The sequence below is a fragment of the Poecilia reticulata genome, chromosome 6, assembly GCF_904066995.2.
Source record: "Poecilia reticulata chromosome 6, P_reticulata-male-v2, whole genome shotgun sequence".
Taxonomy (NCBI): domain Eukaryota; kingdom Metazoa; phylum Chordata; class Actinopteri; order Cyprinodontiformes; family Poeciliidae; genus Poecilia; species Poecilia reticulata.
Window position 1 is genome coordinate 4,879,614 of NC_088835.1, and position 13,368 is coordinate 4,892,981.

General features: G+C 40.3%; 1 protein-coding gene across 3 annotated transcripts in view; it reads left to right on the forward strand.

Moving 5' to 3' along the window:
• Nucleotides 1-13,368, forward strand: part of LOC103465750 (mgat4 family member C) — a 145,659-nt gene that overhangs the window by 20,070 nt on the left and 112,221 nt on the right. For 2 of the 3 annotated variants that reach the window (XM_008410874.3, XM_017305368.2), the window contains exon 2: nucleotides 7,342-7,506. The exons of the other annotated variant lie outside the window; for it this stretch is intronic. The gene's annotated coding sequence lies outside the window, so the exon portion shown is untranslated. The remainder of the gene's footprint in view (nucleotides 1-7,341; nucleotides 7,507-13,368) is intronic. 3 annotated transcript variants of the gene reach the window in all.

The window sequence follows — 13,368 nt, forward strand, 5'->3', positions numbered from 1 at the left end:
TGTCTAAAATGATTTTCTTGTGTTTCTTGTGGACATTTATGTAATAAATGGACATAGACCACTGAAGTGGAAACTAGTGCATCATAAAATACACTATCAACTACTGGCCATCCACTGCAAGTGCAAGAACATTTTTAAATCCAATATGACAGAAGTTTAGGATTATCCAGTCCCTCCATCTGCTGTAGAGGACTCTTGCAGGTAAAAAAAATATTGTGACATTAAGTAACCCCCAAAGACTATTACCACTGATGTATTTTCCAATCTTAACAATTGTTTTGTTTTTTTACATAACATTTTTCCTGAAGGTGGAATTGCAGTTTCTAGCAAACAGAAAAAAAAACTTTCAAAGTGAAATTTATTTTAAGTCATATTTGATATATATGTAGCATTTTTATAACTGATGGTAACATAACTACTCGATTGTTCTATAAAATGATACTATGTGGTAAGAAAACACCTAATACTTTAAACTTTAAACTCATTTAAACTTTTTCTCCTTCCACAGATTCTCTGTCAGGTTCAGATCTGACTGATCCAAATTTTTCTTCCAGTCAGGGTTTTGAATCATTTTGAGCTCAACTATATAAACATTTCTGTTATAAATCACGAAAGTTGCATGTTTATCATAAGCGTATGGCATTCGAGTGGCAAGATTTTAATTCAGCTCAGACTAAAACCTTCGGAGATCAGACCGATATAACCGGCTTCATCTGAAGATTTGCCAGTCTGTCGTCTGTCACGGGGACAGCTTGAAGAACATTCACTGAGAGATTCCCTGTTTAATTGTGTTTCTTTTTTTTTTTTCTTTCCTGTTACTGGAAACTCCCAGAACTCCACTCGGCGCTATTAGCAAGTTTGTCTCCGTAGAGCCTGCTGTGCTTTGGAGAGATAAGTTTCATTGCGCTTTGAATTCCGCACCCGTCGTGCATCTGCTCTGTGGATTTAACTCTCAGACACCATCAGGCATTATAATTTCTCCCCAGACAGCCTTGAGTGAGCAGTAATGTCGCGTGCCGTGAATTCATCGCTTTGTGTCGGTTGGGAGATAAATCAATGTGCCGTACAGAAGAAGGATTTCAACACTGTAGCGTTAGGCGGAACTGACAAAACTTGTCTTTTTTTTTATTTTATTGACTGTAGGCACTTTTTGACTCAACGCGGTGAACGACTGAAGTTACTTTAATCATAATTTATCCTTAGCTCAAGGTACCTGTCATAATGGTTTAAGTGAGACCCAGCAGCAGGTGGACTCGGAGGCATAAGTGGCTTTCATGAAGAAATAAATATGAAACTTAAAGGCACGTATGATGAAAATCAGGGCTAGACATGGGTAGGTAGGCAGCAGAAAGAAAACAGGAGGAAAGGGAAGGAAATGGAAGAGTCCTGCAGTGAGTGAAAACGTGGATTTTAAATATTGAGGGAGAGGTGGAAAGAAATGTGAAGAGCTAATCAGAGGTGAGTAGTGGCAGCAAAGGCCAGGTGAAAACAGCGTGGAAGGGAAGCAAAATGGCAGGCAAAGAGACGAGGCAAAACAACATGGGAAATGGGAAAAAAACTTCAATAAACTGTAAACAAAGGAACACACATCTAAGGCAACTCAATCTTCAGGTGTATTCACACCTGATAGTCTGGTAGACTCGGTTCCACTGGGGGCCAAAGTTGCAACATTTGTTACATTTTCAGCTGCGGTTCACTTTCACACTGCACTGTCAAACGAACCAAACCCTTTGATAAACCTGCTCCCCTCTTCACCTCTGGTGGCGCTGCAACAAGAACCACTGCAGGAAACGACATGAAAATCTCTGAAGAAGACACTGAGCTCAACTTCCCGCCTTATGAAACGTAAACAAAAATGAAGTGGTGTGAGATTTTAAGGGTTGTAGGATTTCTCTCGTCTTTGACATTTCTCCTACATGCACCATTGTTTTGGTTGTATTTACCCAGAATGCCCTGCGCTATAGTCTGCTTCTGACTTTTGGTGCAGTCTCTGGCCCGCTTGCATCCACATGTGCATTCAAACTGTGCCAGAGTTCACTTAATGCAGAGCTGGGTTTTTAGTTCGAGTTCGCTTTTCTGGTCCGCATCAAAGTTAGCTTACATATTCACACCTCCCCAAACCAATCAGACTGTCTAGGAAAGCAAACTGGAGTTAAATCAAGGCATACTAAACAGGTCTGGTGTGAACGCGTCCTAAGTGAACAAATAAAAAAGCAGAAAATGACGAAGAACAATAAACTTAAACCAGGCCTGAGCACATAATTGAGAAATGATCCAAACCAGAAGCACAGATGACACTAAAGTTCCAAACACATACAGATCTTGACACTGGCACATTAAAAAGTTGAGAATTATGCACCAGACTGAGCTTTAACAACTCATTTACGATCAAGAATAAAAGGAAAAAAAAATCCATTAGAGCCTCATTTCATTCCAGAGGATCATTGAACAAACGTACCTATCAGATTTCATCACCTCTGACTTTCACTGATAAAGTAAGAACAAGTAAAGATACGGATTATTAATATGTTACTCCGATCACACTGAGATTCTGAACAACTGGCAGACATGATCTACATCATTAGTTTGAATTCCCACAAATGAAATATAAAAAAATACAGTCAAAGCAATGCTCCGGGTGCCATTTGAGCTTCCAGCTCTGCTAACGAAAAGCACTCTTTCAGGAAATTTGAAATGTAAACCTCATCTAGATGGGTATTACTGAGATCTCACACACTGGTCTTAACAATGCGACATCCCTGATTGACTCAGACTCTTCTCCACGAGCCGACGTGCTCTCAAGAAGTTCCCGTCGCTGCCAGCCTCGACTTCCTGCAGAGGTTAATGGAACACATCCCGATAAATTAGCAAAGTGCGACGGATAGATCAGTCGTGTAAATACGGCCGTTCTCTCTCGGCGCCGGCCTGGCTCCCGTCCAGCACAAATGCCACTCTCTTCTTTCGGTTTGCCAAATTGGATTTCCTCCGTCGCACCGCAAACCTCGCCTGCCTAATCACTGCAGGGAAATAAAGCGACGGCCAAAACAGGAGCTTAACGCCGTGAAACTTGAGGAAACAAATGGAAACAGACAAATGCTGAGCAAACGATGAAAGCATCTTCCTCTTGTTTGACTGTTAGGATGTTGTAAGCTCTTCGAATTGGACTCTCATTAGAGGGATGATAAGATAAAACGTGAGTTTATTGGGGTGTCTAAAATCCCCTCTGTTGTTGTTTGTGCAATTTTTGTGAAGAAAAGAACTTTTTATAAAATGTAATTGTGACGGATAAATTGACACCTCCACATGTATACAGTCACAAGCTGCACTTTGTTTGACCATTTCGAAAATAACATTCGTTTAATGGAAACACACCAATTTCGGACAAACTCTGTTTTTTTGATAAAATGTCTTGCATTAGGATGTGATTGATTTTTGTTGTTTTTTTGGCCAAATTGAAACTAGTTTATTGTGCAAAGCTGCAATAGAAACACTTTTTAAGCATCACGCAATCAACAACAGGATGTTGCCACGGGCACAAACCACCAAGATGAAGACAGGAAGTAGTCAGAGGATGAGGGCATGGCATGTTTTTTAATGACTCATCGCGTCAACAAACTTCACCATTTTAATTGTGCTTCTTACTTAATGGAAACGCTGCAATTGCAGAGTTGCTTTTTGACATTAGTGGAATATTGACAAAGTTTTGCTCACGTTTGCAATGGAAACCCAGTTGCTGTCAATTTGTTTATAAATCACATTGAAAATTACTCTAGTTGGACCACTCTGAGCTCGTCTATCCAAAAAAAAAAAAATTGAAATGTTACAAAACACCCACGCCTCACTTTCCATCATTTGAAAAATCACCAGCATAAATCTGAATTTGTACCAACGGTTTTTGTGCCTGGTTTCTAATTTTTTGGCAATTCGTTGAAACGTGGAAGGAAAACATGAGGAATCACAATACTGCTAACCAGAAGAATTGAAAATACAGTCTCACCTTTATTTAACATTTAATATCCTTACGTTGTGAAATAAATTAGAGCAATATGTCTGAAGGAGCGTGTTGTGAATACCAAATATCAGAGAGCTTAGGGAGATAATGTAATTTAACACGTCCGTGGAACTTAAGCATGCACAGAGCCGTACAATCTGCTACATCCGTAATTTAGTCATCCTGTGCCCTCTGTGTCTTTGACAAAGTCAAAGCGGGTAACAGGCTCTTTTGCCATCTTTAGCAGGAGCAGTACATGATATCACACAGTTAACCAAGCTATTTTTTTTTTTGAGTGAATGGGAGAAAAATGCAACAGTTTTGGCTCGTGCATCAGCTCGTTTATCATGTCGTTGCTTGTTCATTTAGAGCATCCTCTCAGGTTTCATATTACTAAGAGCGGAAGTTTTAATCAGGTTTTTTGCCGAATCACCCTAATTAATTAATGGTGCGATGTTATTGGCCTGCAGGCCTTCAGTGTCCAGTAATTAGGAGCTGAAAACAGGCTCGTCGAAACCAGCCAAAATTAGCATTTCGTTCACAGCGGAGAAACAAACGTCTCTCGGCCTGCCAAAGTCTGGTCTGGTGGCAAAGTGAAAACTTCCTGTTCTCCTGTGTAATCCTGGCTTTTCTCACTGCTTAGAGAAAGACACAGATATTGAGAGGCATGAATAAATACATTATTATACCAATTTTTTGCTCTGTGTAGTTCATACCTCCTTTGACTCTGTTTCTCCCTTCTGTCTGATATCAAATCTGACTCAACTTTTCCTACATTGTTTGTCTTCTTCTCTTGAAAAATCAGATGGTGTCCAAGTGTTCAGAGATAACAACCATAATATCATAACAGAGAGACTAAAACTGGCTTAGAAATCTTGCCTTTTGTACTAGGCTTTAATATTGACGTACCACAACTAATTATTTCATTTGTTTATGTTTTTACTGTCAAGGTAGAAAAGCTGTTATTGAGAGGAGGGTTGTAGGGCATCAGTTAAAGGTAAAGGTTTATGAACACTCACCTGCAACACAGTAGAAATCGGTCAGTATAGGATGGTCAGCTTTTTGTTCTGTAGAGGTGTGTTAATCTCTGTGGAGCCACGGTCTGCATTTCGGCCAGCAAATGAAGACAACAGGGTCACTCTGCAGATAACACCTGGAGCTGGAGCAAAAACATTCCCACGACACAAACGCACGCACGCACGCGCGCGCACACACACACTTAAGCTGCATTCACACAGCAGCCAAATGCTACTTAAACCCAAGTTTTCCATATAATATAAATTTATGGTCTCGGCTGTGTGGTTGTTTTTGTTCTTTTTTAGTTTTGTTTTTTCTGTTTCATTTTGGATATTTCAAATATTTTCCATTCCCAGTGTTCAGTATTCTTTACAAATTTTACATTTATTGGATTGAGAGGGTAAACCTACAGTATTACGTCTTTACCAATTTTATGACCATTTTAAGATTTATCGTATCGTCTTAACGTTTATCGAGAAAAATGTATTATAGCAATTTTGATTTATCATTCTCGTGATACCTTTCAGTTAATGTTAAAAGAACTGACTGAAATGTTATTCACTACTTTCTGCTGCTCTTTCCCCGTAAGAGCCCACCGATATCTCAAAGTGACAATAACATTGTTTATCATATGGGGACAATTTATCATCCATCAAAAGTTATTGTGTTACTGCAGAGTGAGTCATACTGACTTCCTCGAGATGAACTTTAGTTTTCATATTTTCATATTTACGTAGACAAAATTCAGAACTGCACTGGAATATTCCGAGCGTGAGCCCACCAGTTTTTCTCGGATTCCTAACAACTCCGCTGGTAGGGAGACACGGCGTCCTCAGATGCATTTCCTGTTCCTAGGCTTCCTGCCGCCTTTGCATTTTGCTGGATTTACAGAAAAATGTATCATTGTGACACGCTGTGTTACAGCAGAGTTAGTCATACTTAAACCATAATGCTAACTTCCTCAAGCCAGATTTCAGTTTTCAGATCTTTAGATTTCTGTGAGCCAAAGGCCCAGTTTGGCTTAAACTTTGAAATATTTTGAGCGATCCTGACAGTTTTTGTCAGATCCGTATCAACTCCTTCGGTTTCCCAGCCGGGGACATGCGTCTTCTTCGAATGCATATTCTCCTTGTGAGCTTTCCGCTGTCTTCGTATTTTGCTGGATTTATCGTCCAGCAAAATTTGTTATTGTGACACTTCATGTTACTGCGGAGTTAGTCATACTTCCATCGCAATACTAACTTCCCTGAACCAGATTTCAGATTTTTATTTGTCTGAGAACGAATGGTGAGACTGCGCCTTTCCTTCACAGAAGAATGAATTTTCAAATAATCTGAGTTTTTATCAGGACCATATCAACTCCGCCGGTCTCCCAGACAGGGAGACACACGGCTTCGTCTGATGCGTTTCCTGCTCCTGGGCTTCCCGCCGCTTTCGTACCCCCCTACCCTAACCACCATAGTTACAGCAGGAGCAGGAAGATCAGCAGCAGAATGAATGGGCAGCCGAGGAAGGCAGCAGCGAGGTGAACCAGAGAGATTAACTGGGAAATTGACACTGACAAATCTCATACATTAAGGCTTCCTGGGAGGCAGCTATCGGTGGAATAGGCAGCAGGTACCATATCCCATAAATGAGGCCGGGCTGCTGTAATAGTCTGCGCGCTGGAAAGCCCCAACCTTCCTGTGGTGGAAAGCACAAAATGATAAGGAAGCCAGGTGTGCCAGAGACTTTTTATTTGACTAATGTGTTTACAGCTAGAATAATGAATAGACTGAAGGAGATGAGAGTAATTAATTTGAGCTTTACCAGCTAAATAACAAAGCAAATACGGGCAAAACTGTTTCATTTCCCTTCGGACTTGATGCTTTCCCTCCCCTCCTCTCTCGCCTGCTTTAATGAGATAAAACCGGCCTCCTTTGAAAGGGAGACCCAGATACTGTTGTTAGTAGCCTTTTGATCTGCTCTCAGGGTGTTTGCTTACATATCGCAGTGTAATGAAGGACACAAACACCATTTGCATACGTTTCCTGAGTGTCCACAGATGTTGATAATGGGGGGGAAAAAAGGTTGATTTTTTTTTTTTTTAACTGTGAGTTTTTATCTTAACAAGGTGCAACGGTGGCTTTAATTTCAAGATGCTCACCATATTGAGCGTGCATCGTTTGGTGCTGCGAGCGAAGAAGCTGATTACGGAACACAAGCAGCTCTTTGGCCCCGGCAGCCGCACCGCTTCTTGTTGACTCAGTCTTATTCTCTGCGACTTAACCCTGCTCAAGAGGTTCATCGTGTGTTCCCTCTATCTTTATTCTTTTTTTTTTTTCTTTTCCCAGATGGTGAAGTTGTTTTCCTGGAAAGGTACTTGTGCCCTTGCTGTTGCTTAGCAACAAAGGGAGTCCATGAAAGTTGACGTCTTGGAAGATTCTCACCGCCTACCCAGAAACGGCGCTCTTCGGATGTTCGGGGGAAGTTTGAGCGTACGGCGCCGTTCGTGAGAAGTAAGCGACTTTTATGGTGATTTATGAAAATATTCGCACCTTTTGAACTTTCTCATGTTTAGTCGAGTTATAATTGCGAACTTTGAAATATTTTTATTTGGATTGTGCAATTGAAATCATTTTAAACAAATTTAAATACTCCAAGAAGCATCCGAAATGCCCACGAGATCATATGGACGAGTGAAAAGCCGTAAGAAGTAGGGGTGGAACTTTATTGCATCGTATCGTTTATCGTGATACAAATTTTGATTCATTGATGTCATGATAAATTTAATGTTTAAAACCCCACAGAACTCTCTGTGTTGTTGAGATTGTTAGTCTTACTATTTTCTTTACTGTAAGTTCAATGAGAGTATCAATAAAAATCATTAAATTCGAAAATAAAAAATTAAGTGCAGATGACAGTTCTATAACAGTTCTTTATGTGACTGGTGTCCTAAAGAAGCATGTAGCAAACAGGAATGTTTTTCAAGAGCAACATTTGTGTCTCTGGTTGCTGTCATTCATTTACATCATTTACATGAGGGCGACTGTGGCTGTGTGGGTAGAGTAGTCGTCTAGCAATCAGAAGATTGCAGGTTCAATTCCAGCTTCCTCCTACCACATGTCAATGTGCCTCTGGGCAAGGCACTTAACCCCAAGCTGTCTACCGAGCTGCGTATCGGTGTATAAATATGTGAGCGTTTGTGAGTGCGAATGGGTGAATGTGACTCTAGTGTAAAGCGCTTTGAGTGGTCAAAAATGATCGGATAAAGCGCTATATAAGTTCAGTCCATTTACCATTTTACCATCCAAACACTTGGCTAAAAAAGAATCAATAGTTCCACACATTTCAAACTTGTGTTTGTAGAAAAAAAGTAAGTCCAAGTATCAATTTTTTTTTATTTCACAACCATTTTCTGTTGTTTGTTAATCAGTCCACCTCAGGTAAAGTCCCGATGAAATACAGTAAGGTTACGTGACAAAATGTGAAAAAGTGAAAAAAAGTTAAAGTAATGATACAAGAGTGTCAGTGGTCGTGTCTGTCTTTTTATTGAGCGAATGTATTTTATTTTATTAAATGTATTCAACAGCAGCCCCTGCACCTCTGCGTAGAGTGATGATGAACTGCAGCATCTTGGCTGCAGCTGCTTTTCAGAGATCATTTTTCACTCAGAGTGGAGAATTCATCACACTTGGCCGTGTTAAATATTCATGGAGGCGTTGTGTTGTTAAAATAAGGCTCATTAGCGCTTCCAGCCTCTTTTCAAGTTCCGCCTATCTCTTGTCACTCTCAAAAGAGCAACAGAAACATGTTATTCGTCTCTCACACCCCATGCGCTCAAAGTGGGTCAGAACAGAACGTTAACTGTGCCTTTATGTCAGAGTCGGGCCAACTTCACCGCTGTTGCACTTTAACGTCTATGGAAGCGTTATGACTGTTGGTATTTTTAAAAGTGACTGAAATATTTTCTCGGTTTTTTTGTCTCTTAATGAAATACGAATTTTGTAAAAAATAAAAATAAAAAATACACTACTGATCGAAATTTTAAGACCATTTGAAAACCGTTAAGAATTTTTCTCCAGTTTCCTCCCTCAGTCCAAAAACACGACTGTCAGGTTAATTGGCCTCTTCAAATTCTCACTAGGTGTGAGAGTGTGTGTGCATGGTTGCTTGTCCTGTGTGTCTCTGTGTTGCCCTGTGACAGACTGGTGACCTGTCCAGGGTGACCCCGCCTCTCACCCAGAACGTTAGCTGGAGATGGACACCGGCAACCTCCCGACCCCACTAAGGGACAAGGGTGTAGCGAAAATGGATGGATGGATGGATGGAAGAATTTTTCTCCTATTGGATCTTAAGAAGGTTACAAATAACAGCTTCAAAATGCAAAAATAACAAATGGGAGTGAGACAAAAAAAAAGAAGAAAAAATTAGTCAGCGTTTTATTGTAAGCAAGCTTTAACCCTGGGATCCAGGCTATGGTTGTTTTTGGCCAGTTTTGATTCTACTTTTATATTTCTCAATAGAAACCATTAATATTGCCTCCCAGGGTTTTCTGTTTTTTCAGCACAACCTGATCTGTGTGAATTTGCATTTATGTTTCTTTTGGCTCTGCTGTTTTTGCATATTAGACCTTGAGTCACATTAAAACATACAATCCAAATTGGAAATTTTTAAAAATATTTTTCACTTTGACAAATGGTTCTTATAATTTAGAATGCCAATGTGTACTGTAAATTTCTAAAAGTGATGTTAAACATTTGCAAGCAACACAGCTTTGAAAAATTAGTTGCTCCAAGTTCCGTTCCCGCTTCTCCTCGTGTTACTGTTACTTGTGCATCTTTCCTCTGTTTCCTAGCAACAAAACACAGCCCATAATTATTGGTTGAAGATGTGAGATTTCCAATAACAAAGTGAGATCTGCAAATGAGAGTTTGACAAACTCCACAGTGAACACTTGCTGCCGGTTATTGCAAACACACACGTCCAGGTTGGTTTGGTTTTTCTTACATTCTTAAAAAGAAAGCAATTGAAAACTCTTGTTTGTTAAAATTAGTTCGATGTCGGGGTGCACTGATAAATTGGCCCTATTTCCCTTAATTTTGGCATATTGATGATTGGCCCACACTTGCATAAGAAGCCGATCTCATCTGCTGCAAATGGTAACAACAGACACCCTGCTGTTGTAAACTTTGAGACTTTTCAAATGAAAAAAGTCGGTGGCAGACAAAATCGGAATTTCAATCAATGCACCTGTACTTTGATCATCTTAAACCTTTGCATTTGACAAGAAAAAAACAGAAGAAAGCTGTAAAGAGAACAAATACTCCTTCACAGCGCTGTGTGGGTGTGTGAAGTGAAGGGAGTTCTGTTCTGTGTGAAGTGAACAGCATATCTTTACTGGCAGAGTTAATATTTTACACACTTTCCCCAAACCTTTGATATTCATCTCAGCAGGACGTAGCTTCACCTTTACGCTTAGGCTGGGTTCGCCCATGGGCAACCGATTAACATCCATTTAATCAATGCTTTCATATTTCATGAGTGGGTCTATCAAACTTTAATGCCGTTCTGCTGCCGAGCGCTGGTTTTTCCATGCAGTCATGTCTGAATCGGTACTTTCAGCCGCACTTTTCTTGCTGGAATCTCTAGGTGGAAAATCGTAAAATGTATGCGACCTTCACATATGCACGCTCCAGAAGATCAGGGAGAAATCAGGACTTGTGAAGGGGTCATCCTTGGTAGTGCAAAAATAATTTCACAAAGCCAAAAATCCCAGTGAAAGCCCAGATGCTTGGTTTGCCCTCTCTACGGACTTACCGTTCAGGTTCCATTGACCATATAATTGCATAAACTGGAATTACAGAAATAAATTAGCCTACCGGGAACATTCCAACTTCGGAAAAAAACCTTGAAAAGTGTGTTGTTTTTTTTTAGGATAAGGTGTTGGTTTTGGCTGTATTAAAGCTAGTGTTTCACAAAACTTTTTTTCTTTTAAAGGTTTTTTTTTTAATTGGCTCTAGTGGCCTCCACATGACAGTTAATTGACTGGAAAGTTGGTAATGAGAGATGGGGAAAGACATGTGGCAAAGGTCACCAGGCCGGGAACCAAACCTGCGACGGCCGCGTCGAGGACCAAGGCCTCCACACATGGGCCGTGCCCAACCCCTGCACCACCACAGCAAACCCTGTGTTTCACAAAACTGAAATGGAGAAACTTTTTTTTTACATCACACGAGTCACGTGATCAACAACTGGACGTTACAACTGATGGAAAAGGCAAAGAAGTAAACAGGAAGTGGTAGGATGACGCCGCATCGTGTTTTTTAATGACTCATCGCAAGAACAAATTAATTCACGTGTGGTTTTTAATTGCATTTCTTTTTTTAACGTAAACACCACGATTGCGAAATTGTGTTTTCTTGACATCAGCGGAATATTGACAAATATTTGCACACATTTGTCATGGAAACGCAGCTCGTCAGACGTACAGTTAGCCTGACAGAAACCAGAACCAGGCGATGAGATAGTCGACCAAACAGGAAGCAAGAAGGAGAGCGGAAGAATAGTACGAAAACCCGATGTGAATTCATGTGTGTCAGAGAAGTGGGATGTGTTGAGAATAGAATGTGTTTGCCTTAGAGTTATTGGAAGCCATGTGTTTTTCCCTGTGACCTACAGCAGTATGGTTTGTCATGAAGTGTCTTGCCGATCCCTGGAGAGCTCCGGTGTGAATAGAAATGAATTTCAAAAAGGGTGACTGAATGTGACATTCACCTTGAAAAAATAAAAAATAAATCACATGGCAGTGGTGATGCATTAGGCATTTTCAGCTTTGTTACATATGCTTCTGATCATTTTATTCCAGCTGCAGGTCAGTGTTGCATAGACGACGTTTTGCATGGGCCGTCTATGAAAGAAATGAATCCTGTTGGAAGCTGTTTAGCAAGCTTTTGCTGTTGGATTAAGCTTCCTGGATGATTTTATGAGCGTTTTCAAGAAAACTACATTCCGGAAAAGAGACTGGTTCAAGCTGAAACATTTGTACTATTAAAAATAGTATTAATAAACAAAGCAACTGGATTATCTGAATACATATTTTTCTCAATATTTATAAGAGAGAGAAGACAGTGAACCAGGAGGAGGGTTCCTTCGCTGATTTTTATGTGGTCACATATCTGGACTGTAGAAATGAGCAGCTTGTTACCTGAATTTCAGACGACACTTTAACATCTTCACGTAAGATGTTCTTCAAATTCTACCTGGGAATGCTTTCCAAACTTCAAGATTCAGTTTAAATTGGTAAATTAATGTGGTAAACTATATTAGATCAGATAAGGGAAAGATTGGGCAAACATTGACAGCAGAGATGGTGACTAGCAAAGATACAAAGACTTCAGACTTGACATAATCTCCTGGTCTGAAACTTGAGTCTTAACAGTTTTTATCTCATGTAATGAAGAGTAAAAGGCAGCCCAGTGTTTGTTAATTGCTGCTGGCTAGTCTGAAGGAGCTGAGCAGGGGAGTTTGTGAGGTGGAATGCCTGGTTGGACCTAGCCCCGCCTTCAAGGCACAGCTCCTCCTCAGAGCTGCAGTTTCCAAGTTTCTGCCTCACAAAGCAGCTCTCTCCCCCTGTCGGCCCCTTCAGACTAGCCAGCAGTAGTTAGCAAACACCTGGTTGAACTGAGCATCAGCTGAGCTCATCATACAAGCTACTCCTCAGTGCAATGTTGGTAAAAACGGTTAGTAGAGGAGAGATGTTGCTATGATTTCCTGCAGGCGGAGTTTCAGAAAAAGCAGAAGTTTTAGAGACACAGGCCCAATTTAAAGGCATTAAATAACAAAGTATTTTTCTTTAAATTCAGATTTGATGTACATAGCATTTTTGTAATAACTGAAGGTAACATAGTTACTTGTTTGTGTTTTTAAATGATACTTTGTGGCTGGAAAACACATAATTCTTCCCCTTTAGGGAAACCAAACAACTGGTCTTGACAAAAATACTGAGGGTCCAAAGTGGAGGAGCTAAAACTCTTTCCCTTTACAAATGATTACATACCGTTTCTACAAATGCTCATATAAATCTTTCAGCTCAGTCATGTGCAGTCATGTTCTGCCACTAACATGTAGCGAGAACCGGTTGATTAACCCTTGTTGTCCCAGAAGGCAGACTACAAGCCCTGCAGCAATTACATAGTGAGTATGTTTTTGTGCAACTCAGATGTTGGTAATAGTAGCTCAATTTTTTTTTTTTTTTTTTTTTGGGCTAAATTTCCTATCAGGGTTTCAGAAAGGATGGCTTCCATGTTGACATGACCCTCTCCAACGCCTCAATTTTGACTTAATTCCTGCCAGTATTTCTCACTCTTCAGCTCGTGGTA